Genomic DNA, 10,956 nt, shown 5'->3' on the forward strand with positions numbered 1-10,956 from the left:
ACTGTTTCGGCCATGAGGATGTCACAATACGAAATTCGTCCTTTTTCGTGAAAAGTTGTGGGAGTGGCATTGCACTGTTCGGCAATAAAACAACGCTGATTATGAGGTTCTAAATATGAACGACAACTCGTGAAACTTTACACACACATCAGGCAGAGCAAATTTATCAATATTTTATACGTTAGTTGTGCAGCTTTTTTTAAATGGCTCGCCATGGCCCTCGAGAAATGTTCAAAAAAGCAGCCCTGGTTGAGTGTTTCACCTCGCTTTTTGTAAATTTTATGGAGTACAGTGAACCCTCGGTTATCGCGGTTAATGGGGACAGAGACCACCCGCGAAAACTGAAAATCCGCGAAGTAGCGGCGCACCTTCAAAAATGCTTTAAAAAAAAATACAATATATATATATATATAAATATATATATATACATATCTATCTATATATATATATATATATATATATATATATATATATATATATATATATATATATATATATACGTATATATATATATATATATATACGGGGAGAGAGAGAGTGAAATTCATGTTATAACAAAAAAAACAAATTATTATTAAAACGTATTATTTTTTTATTCCCCAGCCATTCTTTTTGTATTTATTTAATTACTCCGACTTTTACCTGCTGGTACGCCGTCCGGTGTGCCCTGTGAAATGAAAGGTGGCATTCTTTATTTATTTATTTATTTATTCATTTATTCATTCATAACTGACAGCTTCGCGCTCCGCTCGTGCCCGGGCGGAAGAGGTGCTCCAATTCGGCTTAACTGTGACACACGCCCACCCTCCTCCCCCGGAGCTTCCATTCGGTTAAACTTAGGGGCCGCTTGGCACCGCCCGTGCCCGGGGAAGGTGCTCCTCTTCGGCTTACTGTGTCGCGAGCATGCCCTCCTCCTCCGGAGCTTCCATTCGGTTAAACTTTGGGGCCGCTTGGAACCGCCCGTGCCCGGGGAAGGTGCTCCTCTTCGGCTTACTGTGACGCGAGCATGCCCTCCTCCTCCGGAGCTTCCATTCGGTTAAACTTAGGGGCCGCTTGGCACCGCCCGTGCCCGGGGAAATTGCTCCTCTACGGCTTAACTGCCACGCACGCCGGCCGGAGCTCTGGTACGGTCCGAACCGCGCGAAACGTCGTCACCGATCGTGTCCGGGGGAACGTGCTCTTCTTCGTCCACTCTCCTCTTCGCCCACGCTCTTCTTCGGCGCACGCCGGCCGTCTAACCGCTCCAGCGCCCCGTCGTGCCGCTCGGCGAAACTACAATGCCCCCGAATATTTTTTATACCCGCGAAGCACTGAACCCGCGAAAGGTGAACCGCGAAGTAGCGAGGGTTCACTGTATGTATAAGACCAAGACCTACAAAAAAGTCTCTTGGAGCAATAAGCTAGGTTTTACAGGAAGTCGGCCATTTTGAATTTACTTAAAAGGGGGCGGGTCACCACAATGGACTTTGTGTAGAAATTATTATTGGGGCCCGAGCAGCGACCGCGGCGAGGTCCCTATTGTTTATGTAGAAATTATTATTAGGGCCCGAGCAGCGACCGCTACGAGGTCCCCATTGTTTTTGTGGAAATTATTATTATTATTATTATTAGGGCCCGAGCAGTGACCGCTGCGAGGTCCCTATTGTTTTTCTAGAAATTGTTATTAGGGCCCGAGCTGCGACGGCTGCGAGGTCCCTATTGTTTTTGTAGAAAATATTATTACTTTTATTATTATTATTATTATTATTATTAGGGCCTGAGCAGCGACCGCTGCGAAGTCCCTGTTGTTTTTGTAGAAATTATTATTATTATTATTTTTCCGATTGTACGATCGCATTTTTGACCCCGAAACATGCACAAAAACTCACCAAACTTGGCAGTCTCATCGGGCATGGCGAGAAATTTGATATTTTAACGTCTAATATGAACAGGAAGTGAGTTATGAATTTTTGAAAGTCCGACTTTTGCCCTTTTTTGCATGTTTACAGGGGTCATTCTTTTGCACCCTGATCCTAAAGGCTTCATCTGATTGCCTTAAAATTCTGTCTGTAGCATCTTAAGACCTGGGACAAACACTGGGGCTAAAATCTTTTGTTTCCGAAATACTATATGACGGGGGCGGGGCTTCAAAGTTTTCACTTAAGATTTCCTTCGCCGCAATGGACAAAATGCTTAATAACTCTCCTGCACATGCTGCTAAAAATCCAAAACTTCACATGTACATAAAGAGTCGGTACCTGAAGACATCTATATGTTTATATTCTGTTATACACCTTGCGCCAATCAATAACATTTTTTACATTTTGACGTACTGCACGGTGCCCTTTTAACGAATCCGATTGAAAATTGGCTAGAAAAGACTCAAGACATTGATCTTACTCTATCCCTATTTTTGTGACTTTCCTTCGAAGGGCGTGGCTATTGCGGTGCCGCAGAGTCTGATTATTCTCCGTGGCAACAAAAGTTCCTGCAAAATGATTCAGATGATCCATCTTCTCGAAATTTTTCACATTTGAGGATATTCAGGCCCTGAAGACGGCTGCCAACTTATTTTTGATCGCAGTGGTAGCGCCATGTCAGGTTCGCCAATTTGACATATCGTGTTCGAAAGCTAAAAGGAGAGACAGACAGCTCAAGTGGAGACAGAAAGGTTAACAAAGTTTATTTGGCAACTTCATCTTCCTTCTGTTCCTCGATGCTTTTCACACATTCCCTTTTATAACATCGGGGAATCAGATTACACTCAAGGGTGGTACAGTTCGTCTTCTCAAAAGCTGGTTTGGTCCGGTTCATCATTGGTGTGTCGTCGTGGGTCGCAGCTGACTTTGACGTCAGCATCTCTTATCAGGACCTAGCACGATGTTGCTTGCTTCAGACTCACTTCTGAAGAAGTGCCACCGCCCTTCTTTTCAACATGATATGTGCACCATGTATTGAAATAAAGTTGCGTCATGGCAAATGTATAATAACCTCCAAATATTATTCTAACATTCCCCCCTGTTTATTCTACATTTGCCCCAAATATTATCATCAATGGAATTTCCAAAGATTTAATTCCATCAAATCATTAGCTTGATAGCAAATGTAAACCCCTCTATTTTTCTTTGTTTAACTTTAATGTATTTGAGCGTTTTGGATTAACGAATAGGATCTCCCAGGTAAATTCAGTCGTCGTCATCAACTTGGTCATCACTGTCTCCTCCATCACCAGCACTTCTGTAATTAATCAAAGGATATATTTCCTGTCGTTTGGAATTTGTTGGAGCGAGAGCTGTTGAGATAAGTCGGAAAAGCAAAACGCGAATGCAGGGAATACAACAACATCCATACAGTACAAGGATTGAGGTGAACATTGTTATAGAAATCATTACAGAAAATACCATATTTTTATATTTACCAAACGTTTTGTTCCACCACTCATCCCATGCAGAGGTAGTCACACCTGAGTGTTCCTTCAGCTTATGCTTCAGGGTGCGCAAGCCTGCAATGGCTCTTGTGAGGGACCCTTCCGGAGAAGTGTTGTTAGGAATGAAAGTACAACCATTGATCCCCAATCATGGCGCAAACCCCTCCTCTCTCTGCCAACAGCATGTCCACCGCGATGCGGTTTTGAAATGCCATGAGTGATGTTGCTGCCAATTGTTCTTTTGGACCAATTTTACGTCACCCCAGATGGAAGGACGACGTAGGACCAATTGTTCTTTAATAGCTATAAATCCTTCTTCAATGAAGTTCCCCAATCTTTGCACGTTATAGTGTATGTAATTTATTCGATCCACATTCTTATTCGGTGTAATCCAAAGAAGAATGGACTCGAACCCCGCTGCGATTTGATTTACCAATTTATACTCATCTGGTACGCCCCTTGGTTGGCCAATTGCATCCAAATAAGTCATATCACCATCCCTCCAGGAAGCACTTCGTCTTTTCCTGGCGTAATAATAGGGGTATTCGTCGGCTTCAACTGCCCTTTGAATATCCCTTGCTGTGGATGGAAAAATAGACACTGGTAAGAGAAGTGACACCAATGCACAAGTTCCAACTGCGTCCTTTAATGAATCAAATAATTTAGTACCCCGCACCACCACCACACATCGCTGCGTGGCAGTAGTGTACCTGCTTGGAGTACAGTTGTCTTACACCACTTGTGTTCCTGTGAGATTAACACAAGTAAAGTTAGCCACTGCCACATCGGTAGAAAAGATAGACTTATCTTTCGTTGCCTTAATCGCAGCGTACACATCATTCCAAGCAATGCAGTCCGCATTAGGTGTTAATTTCATCATTACTTCTAAAAGGCATGTTGATGGAAGCTGTTGGAATTACTCATAGTAATGGTCTCGGACACATGCATGAAACACAGCTTTAAGTGCAACCAAACCTACACAACACAAAATCTAAATTTTTTATCCACGCGAAAATCATGTCAACCGAGAGACCCCTAATAGGGTAGGGTTGAGATGACTTTTTACAATGCACAAGGTGTATGTTGCTTGGGGAAACTGTCCTCGTTTTGGGCTTATGTTTCCCTGACAATTGTGTCGAGCACAGATCATACAGGCTCTTCAAAAAATCTTTTGAGAAAAAATTAAAACCCATATGTTGTATAAAATTGGTTTGGTTTGTCTTACCATACCATCCCTCCTGTTTGACATGTGTGTCAACATGTGTCAATATTGCGAAAAATATTTTTTGGAAGAATTTTTTTTTTTTTTTTGTTTTTTTTTTTTTTTTTTTTTTTTCTCTCTCTTCTCTTCGTTTTATTTTGTAAGTATTTTTGTGTACTAAGCTGACCAGTGAATTCATATTTTGTTATCCATGAGTTTAAATGTTTTACTTTTTCCGGACATTGGCTTTCTATAAATTTCTAGTCCTTACACGTCAATTGTTGTTTCGGATCCTTTTTGCTAGCTTTTTTACTGTTTGATTTCCCCATGTTTTCCTAAACTGTTCTCCAATCCCTGAACAGGCTGACAATTACTCTGTTTTAGGTAATTCCCAAGCTTCTGCTTCCCAGACAGTTGTCGGTTAAATTTCCTGTTCCAAAATGAGGTTGCAAGCCTCCATACACACTTATTCATTCACACTATTTTTCCCTTTTTATTTATTTATTTTTTTCCCTCGTCTTTTTTTTCCCCTTATTTCTCTTTTTTTCCCCTTTCAAACGCGCGTGGAGGATACACCCCTGTTATCCTTTATCAGTGTTATAGACTATCTCTGTCTCTTCACGTAACATTGACTAGTATTCTTACGGTTTTACACAGTTTTAAAGACTTACTCTGTCTAGTCCCCACAATATCCCCACGGAATTTAACTACTTACTTGCAGAGGAGTCCGCCCTCCTGTTAACGCAGAATTTAACTACGTACCCCTTCAAATGCCCACATTTATCACACTCATTCATCACATTCGGACTTCACACACTCACCCAAGATGAGCTGAACGTCTCTCTCCGCAGCCTCCCTTCAACTTTCAGCATCCAGTAGCAAAGTCGAGGACCAGGTCCAAAAAAAGAAAGAATCCTCATCTTGTCGTGGCCACGATTGTCCCCGGTCGTCGGCTTCGCCCCTGGACGCCTCCAGTATGTTGGGTTCACGGCTCTGAAGGACCAATTTTATGTCAGGTTCGCCAATTTGACATATCGTGTTCGAAAGCTAAAAGGAGAGACAGACAGCTCAAGTGGAGACAGAAAGGTTAACAAAGTTTATTTGGCAACTTCATCTTCCTTCTGTTCCTCGATGCTTTTCACACATTCCCTTTTATAACATCGGGGAATCAGATTACACTCAAGGGTGGTACAGTTCGTCTTCTCAAAAGCTGGTTTGGTCCGGTTCATCATTGGTGTGTCGTCGTGGGTCGCAGCTGACTTTGACGTCAGCATCTCTTATCAGGACCTAGCACGATGTTGCTTGCTTCAGACTCACTTCTGAAGAAGTGCCACCGCCCTTCTTTTCAACATGATATGTGCACCATGTATTGAAATAAAGTTGCGTCATGGCAAATGTATAATAACCTCCAAATATTATTCTAACACGCCACCAACTGGTTAAAACAAATACAAATTATTTTCGTTGATGTTTTTCTCCGGGCAGGTTCACAAAATCTACCTTATATTTGCTCGGATGAGTGTTTAGGCCTTGAGGATGTCACAATACGAAAGTCTTTCGCCTTCTTCAGAGTGTCACATGATGGTGTCTTGTGACCCGTCTTTATCAGCTGATGTTCCATGAGGGCGTGACTTACCTGTCACAAGAATGAAGGCAAGTCACACCCCCCGCTGTCCGTTCACTCCGCCAAGATGCTGCTCTAGGTGGTAGAGAGGATGAAGGCTCCCTTGTCTCTGTTCATGGTTTTTATGCCTCGCTTGCAGATCTCAATGGCCTCTCTGATCCAGCGCTGTTGTTTGTTCTCTTCGGTGCGGATGACCCTGCCCTTCTCCCGGTCCATGATGTGGTTTTCCCTTTTGCAGTGGTCAGTGATTGCTGATTTGTAATGTTCATGTTGTGCTTGTTCTTTTACTGCTCTGATTTTTCATTTTTTTGACAGGTAAGTCACACCCTCATGGAACATCAGCTGATAAAGACGGGTCTCAAGACACCATCATGCGACACTCTGAAGAAGGCGAAAGACTCGCCGAAACATGTCAGGTAAAAAATTAACCTAAAACATAATTGTCTGCTTTTAATGAATCAGTCAAATATCAATAATAAGAAGACAAAATGAACCTAATACAAATAAATGAATGCTTAATAACTCCCCTGCACATGCTCCTGAAAATCCAAACCTTCACCTGTAAATAAAACGTCCCGACCTGAAGACATCTTAATGTTATTATTTTGTTATACACACAGCGCCGCCAAGTGGAATCAAAAATGTGTTTTTATTTTAATTTTCACATCCTGCACGGTGCCCTTTTGACAAATCCGACTGAAAATTAGTCAGAAAAGACTCAAGACAATGATCTTTCTCTCTGCCGAATTTTGTGACGTTTTGGCAAAAGGCGTGGCTATTACGGTGCTGAAAAGTCAGATTGTACTCTGTGGCAACAAAAGCTCCGGCAACATGACTCAGATGATCCTATCTTCTCGAAGTTGTACACATTTGAGGATACTTCAGCCCTGAAGACATCTACCAACTTATTTTTCATCGTAGTAGTAGCGCCACCAACTGGTAAAAGCTAATACAAGTTATTTTCTTGGATGTTTTTCTCCGTGCAACTCAACAAGGCCGCCCTCATATATGCTCGGATGACTGTTTCGGCCATGAGGATGTCACAATACGAAATTCGTCCTTTTTCGTGTAAAGTTGTGGGAGTGGCATTGCACTGTTCGGCAATAAAACAACGCTGATTATGAGGTTCTAAATATGAACGACAACTCGTGAAACTTTACACACACATCAGGCCGAGCAAATTTATCAATATTTTATACGTTAGTTGTGCAGCTTTTTTGAAATGGCTCGCCATGGCCCTCGAGAAAAGTTAAAAAAAGAATAGAATAGAAATAGAAATCCCTTTATTGTCATTGTACTCAAGTGTGCAACGAGATTAGAGGGCTCCCCTCTCCAGTGCAAGACAACAATAATACAGACAATATATAAATTAGATAAATAAATAAGACAGTGCAATGGAATTCAGTACTGAATAGGGCATATAGAAACACATCACAATGCTGTTTTGCAAGGTTAGGGTGGTCTCGTGTGTGTGTGAGAGTTCAGTATGGAGATGGCTCTCGGAAAGAAACTGTTTCTCAGTCTATTGGTCCTTGATTTGATGCATCTGTAGCGCCTGCCAGAGGGCAACCGGTCGAACAGGTGTGAGTTTGGGTGGGTATTGTCTTTGACGATGTTGAGAGCCCTTCTGAGGCACCGGGCGGTGTAGATGTCCGACAGCGAGGGGAGAGGGCAGCCAATAATCCTTTGCGCTGTTTTGACTGTCCTCTGGAGCCTCACTCTGTCCGCCTCAGTGCAGCCGCTGTACCAGGTGGAGACACAGTACGTCAGCAGGCTCTCGATGGACGAGTGGTAGAAGGCCAGCAGCAGCTTCCTGTCCAGGTTGAATTTCCTGAGGACTCTCAGGAAGTGCAGACGTTGGCGGACCTTCTTTACCACTGCTGTGGTGTTGTGACTCCAAGAAAGGTCATCGGAGATCTGTACTCCCAGGAACTTGAACGTGTGGACCCTCTCCACACACACGCCTTCGATGCAGAGGGGGGGCGGCAGCGTCTTGTTCCTCCTGAAGTCGACGACAATCTCCTTTGTTTTAGCAGAGTTAAGGTGCAGTCTGTTGTCCTTGCACCAAGTTGTCAGTCTCCCTACCTCCTCTCTGTAGGCTGTCTCGTCACCTTCCGAGATCAGACCGACCACTGTCGTGTCGTCAGCAAACTTGACGATGGTGTTGTTGCCGTGGGCCGGGCTGCAGTCGTAGGTGTAGAGGGCGTACAGGAGAGGGCTCAGCACGCATCCTTGGGGGGAACCGGTGCTCACCATGAGGGTGGAGGACGTGTAGGGGCCGAGAAACACAGTCTGGGGTCTGTTGGTCAGAAAGTCCTTAATCCAGATGTGTGTGAGGGCAGGGAGGCCGAGAGTGTCCAGTTTGGCGACGAGGATGTCTGGGATGATCGTGTTGAATGCCGAGCTGTAGTCCACAAAGAGCATCCTTGCATAGCTCCGCTGTTGTTCCAGGTGGCCCAGCACAACATGCAGAGCAGCCCTGGTTGAGTGTTTCACCTCGCTTTTTGTAAATTTTATGGAGTACAGTGAACCCTCGGTTATCGCGGTTAATGGGGACCGAGACCACCCGCGAAAACTGAAAATCCGCGAAGTAGCGGCGCACCTTCAAAAATGCTTAAAAAAAAAATACAATATATATATATATATATATATATACGGGGAGAGAGAGAGTGAAATTCATGTTATAACAAAAAAAACAAATTATTATTAAAACGTATTATTTTTTTATTCCCCAGCCATTCTTTTTGTATTTATTTAATTACTCCGACTTTTACCTGCTGGTACGCCGTCCGGTGTGCCCTCTGCAATGAAAGGTGCCATTCTTTATTTATTTATTTATTTATTCATTTATTCATTCATAACTGACAGCTTCGCGCTCCGCTCGTGCCCGGGCGGAAGAGGTGCTCCAATTCGGCTTAACTGTGACACACGCCCACCCTCCTCCCCCGGAGCTTCCATTCGGTTAAACTTAGGGGCCGCTTGGCACCGCCCGTGCCCGGGGAAGGTGCTCCTCTTCGGCTTACTGTGTCGCGAGCATGCCCTCCTCCTCCGGAGCTTCCATTCGGTTAAACTTAGGGGCCGCTTGGAACCGCCCGTGCCCGGGGAAGGTGCTCCTCTTCGGCTTACTGTGACGCGAGCATGCCCTCCTCCTCCGGAGCTTCCATTCGGTTAAACTTAGGGGCCGGTTGGAACCGCCCGTGCCCGGGGAAGGTTCTCCTCTACGGCTTAACTGCCACGCACGCCGGCCGGAGCTCTGGTACTGTCCGAACCGCGCGAAACGTCGCCACCGATCGTGTCCGGGGGAACGTGCTCTTCTTCGTCCACTCTCCTCTTCGCCCACGCTCTTCTTCGGCGCACACTGGCCGTCTAACCGCTCCAGCGCCCCGTCGTGCCGCTCGGCGAAACTACAATGCCCCCGAATATTTTTTAGACCCGCGAAGCACTGAACCCGCGAAAGGTGAACTGCGAAGTAGCGAGGGTTCACTGTATGTATAAGACCAAGACCTACAAAAAAGTCTCTTGGAGCAATGAGCTAGGTTTTACAGGAAGTCGGCCATTTTGAATTTACTTAAAAGGGGCGGGTCACCACAATGGACTTTGTGTAGAAATTATTATTGGGGCCCGAGCAGCGACCGCGGCGAGGTCCCTATTGTTTATGGAGAAATTATTATTAGGGCCCGAGCAGCGACCGCTACGAGGTCCCCATTGTTTTTGTGGAAATTATTATTATTATTATTATTAGGGCCCGAGCAGTGACCGCTGCGAGGTCCCTATTGTTTTTCTAGAAATTGTTATTAGGGCCCGAGCTGCGACGGCTGCGAGGTCCCTATTGTTTTTGTAGAAAATATTATTACTTTTATTATTATTATTATTATTATTATTATTAGGGCCTGAGCAGCGACCGCTGCGAAGTCCCTGTTGTTTTTGTAGAAATTATTATTATTATTATTTTTCCGATTGTTCGATTGCATTTTTGACCCCCGAAACATGCACAAAAACTCACCAAACTTGGCAGTCTCATCGGGCATGGCGAGAAATTTGATATTTTAACATCTAATATGAACAGGAAGTGAGTTATGAATTTTTGAAAGTCCGACTTTTGCCCTTTTTTGCATGTTTACAGGGGTCATTCTTTTGCACCCTGATCCTAAAGGCTTCATCTGATTGCCTTAAAATTCTGTCTGTAGCATCTTAAGACCTGGGACAAACACTGGGGCTAAAATCTTTTGTTTCCGAAATACGATATGACGGGGGCGGGGCTTCAAAGTTTTCACTTAAGATTTCCTTCGCCGCAATGGACAAAATGCTTAATAACTCTCCTGCACATGCTGCTAAAAATCCAAAACTTCACATGTACATAAAGAGTCGGTACCTGAAGACATCTATATGTTTATATTCTGTTATACACCTTGCGCCAATCAATATCATTTTTTACATTTTGACGTACTGCACGGTGCCCTTTTAACGAATCCGATTGAAAATTGGCTAGAAAAGACTCAAGACATTGATCTTACTCTATCCCTATTTTTGTGACTTTCCTTCGAAGGGCGTGGCTATTGCGGTGCCGCAGAGTCTGATTATTCTCCGTGGCAACAAAAGTTCCTGCAAAATGATTCAGATGATCAATCTTCTCGAAAATTTTCACATTTGAGGATATTCAGGCCCTGAAGACGGCTGCCAACTTCTTTTTGATCGCAGTGGTAGCGCCACCAACTGGTTAAAACA

Source organism: Idiotropiscis lumnitzeri, unplaced genomic scaffold, assembly GCF_059441095.1.
Source record: "Idiotropiscis lumnitzeri isolate Australia: NSW breed Sydney's pygmy pipehorse unplaced genomic scaffold, RoL_Ilum_1.0 HiC_scaffold_99, whole genome shotgun sequence".
Classification (NCBI taxonomy): Eukaryota; Metazoa; Chordata; class Actinopteri; order Syngnathiformes; family Syngnathidae; genus Idiotropiscis; species Idiotropiscis lumnitzeri.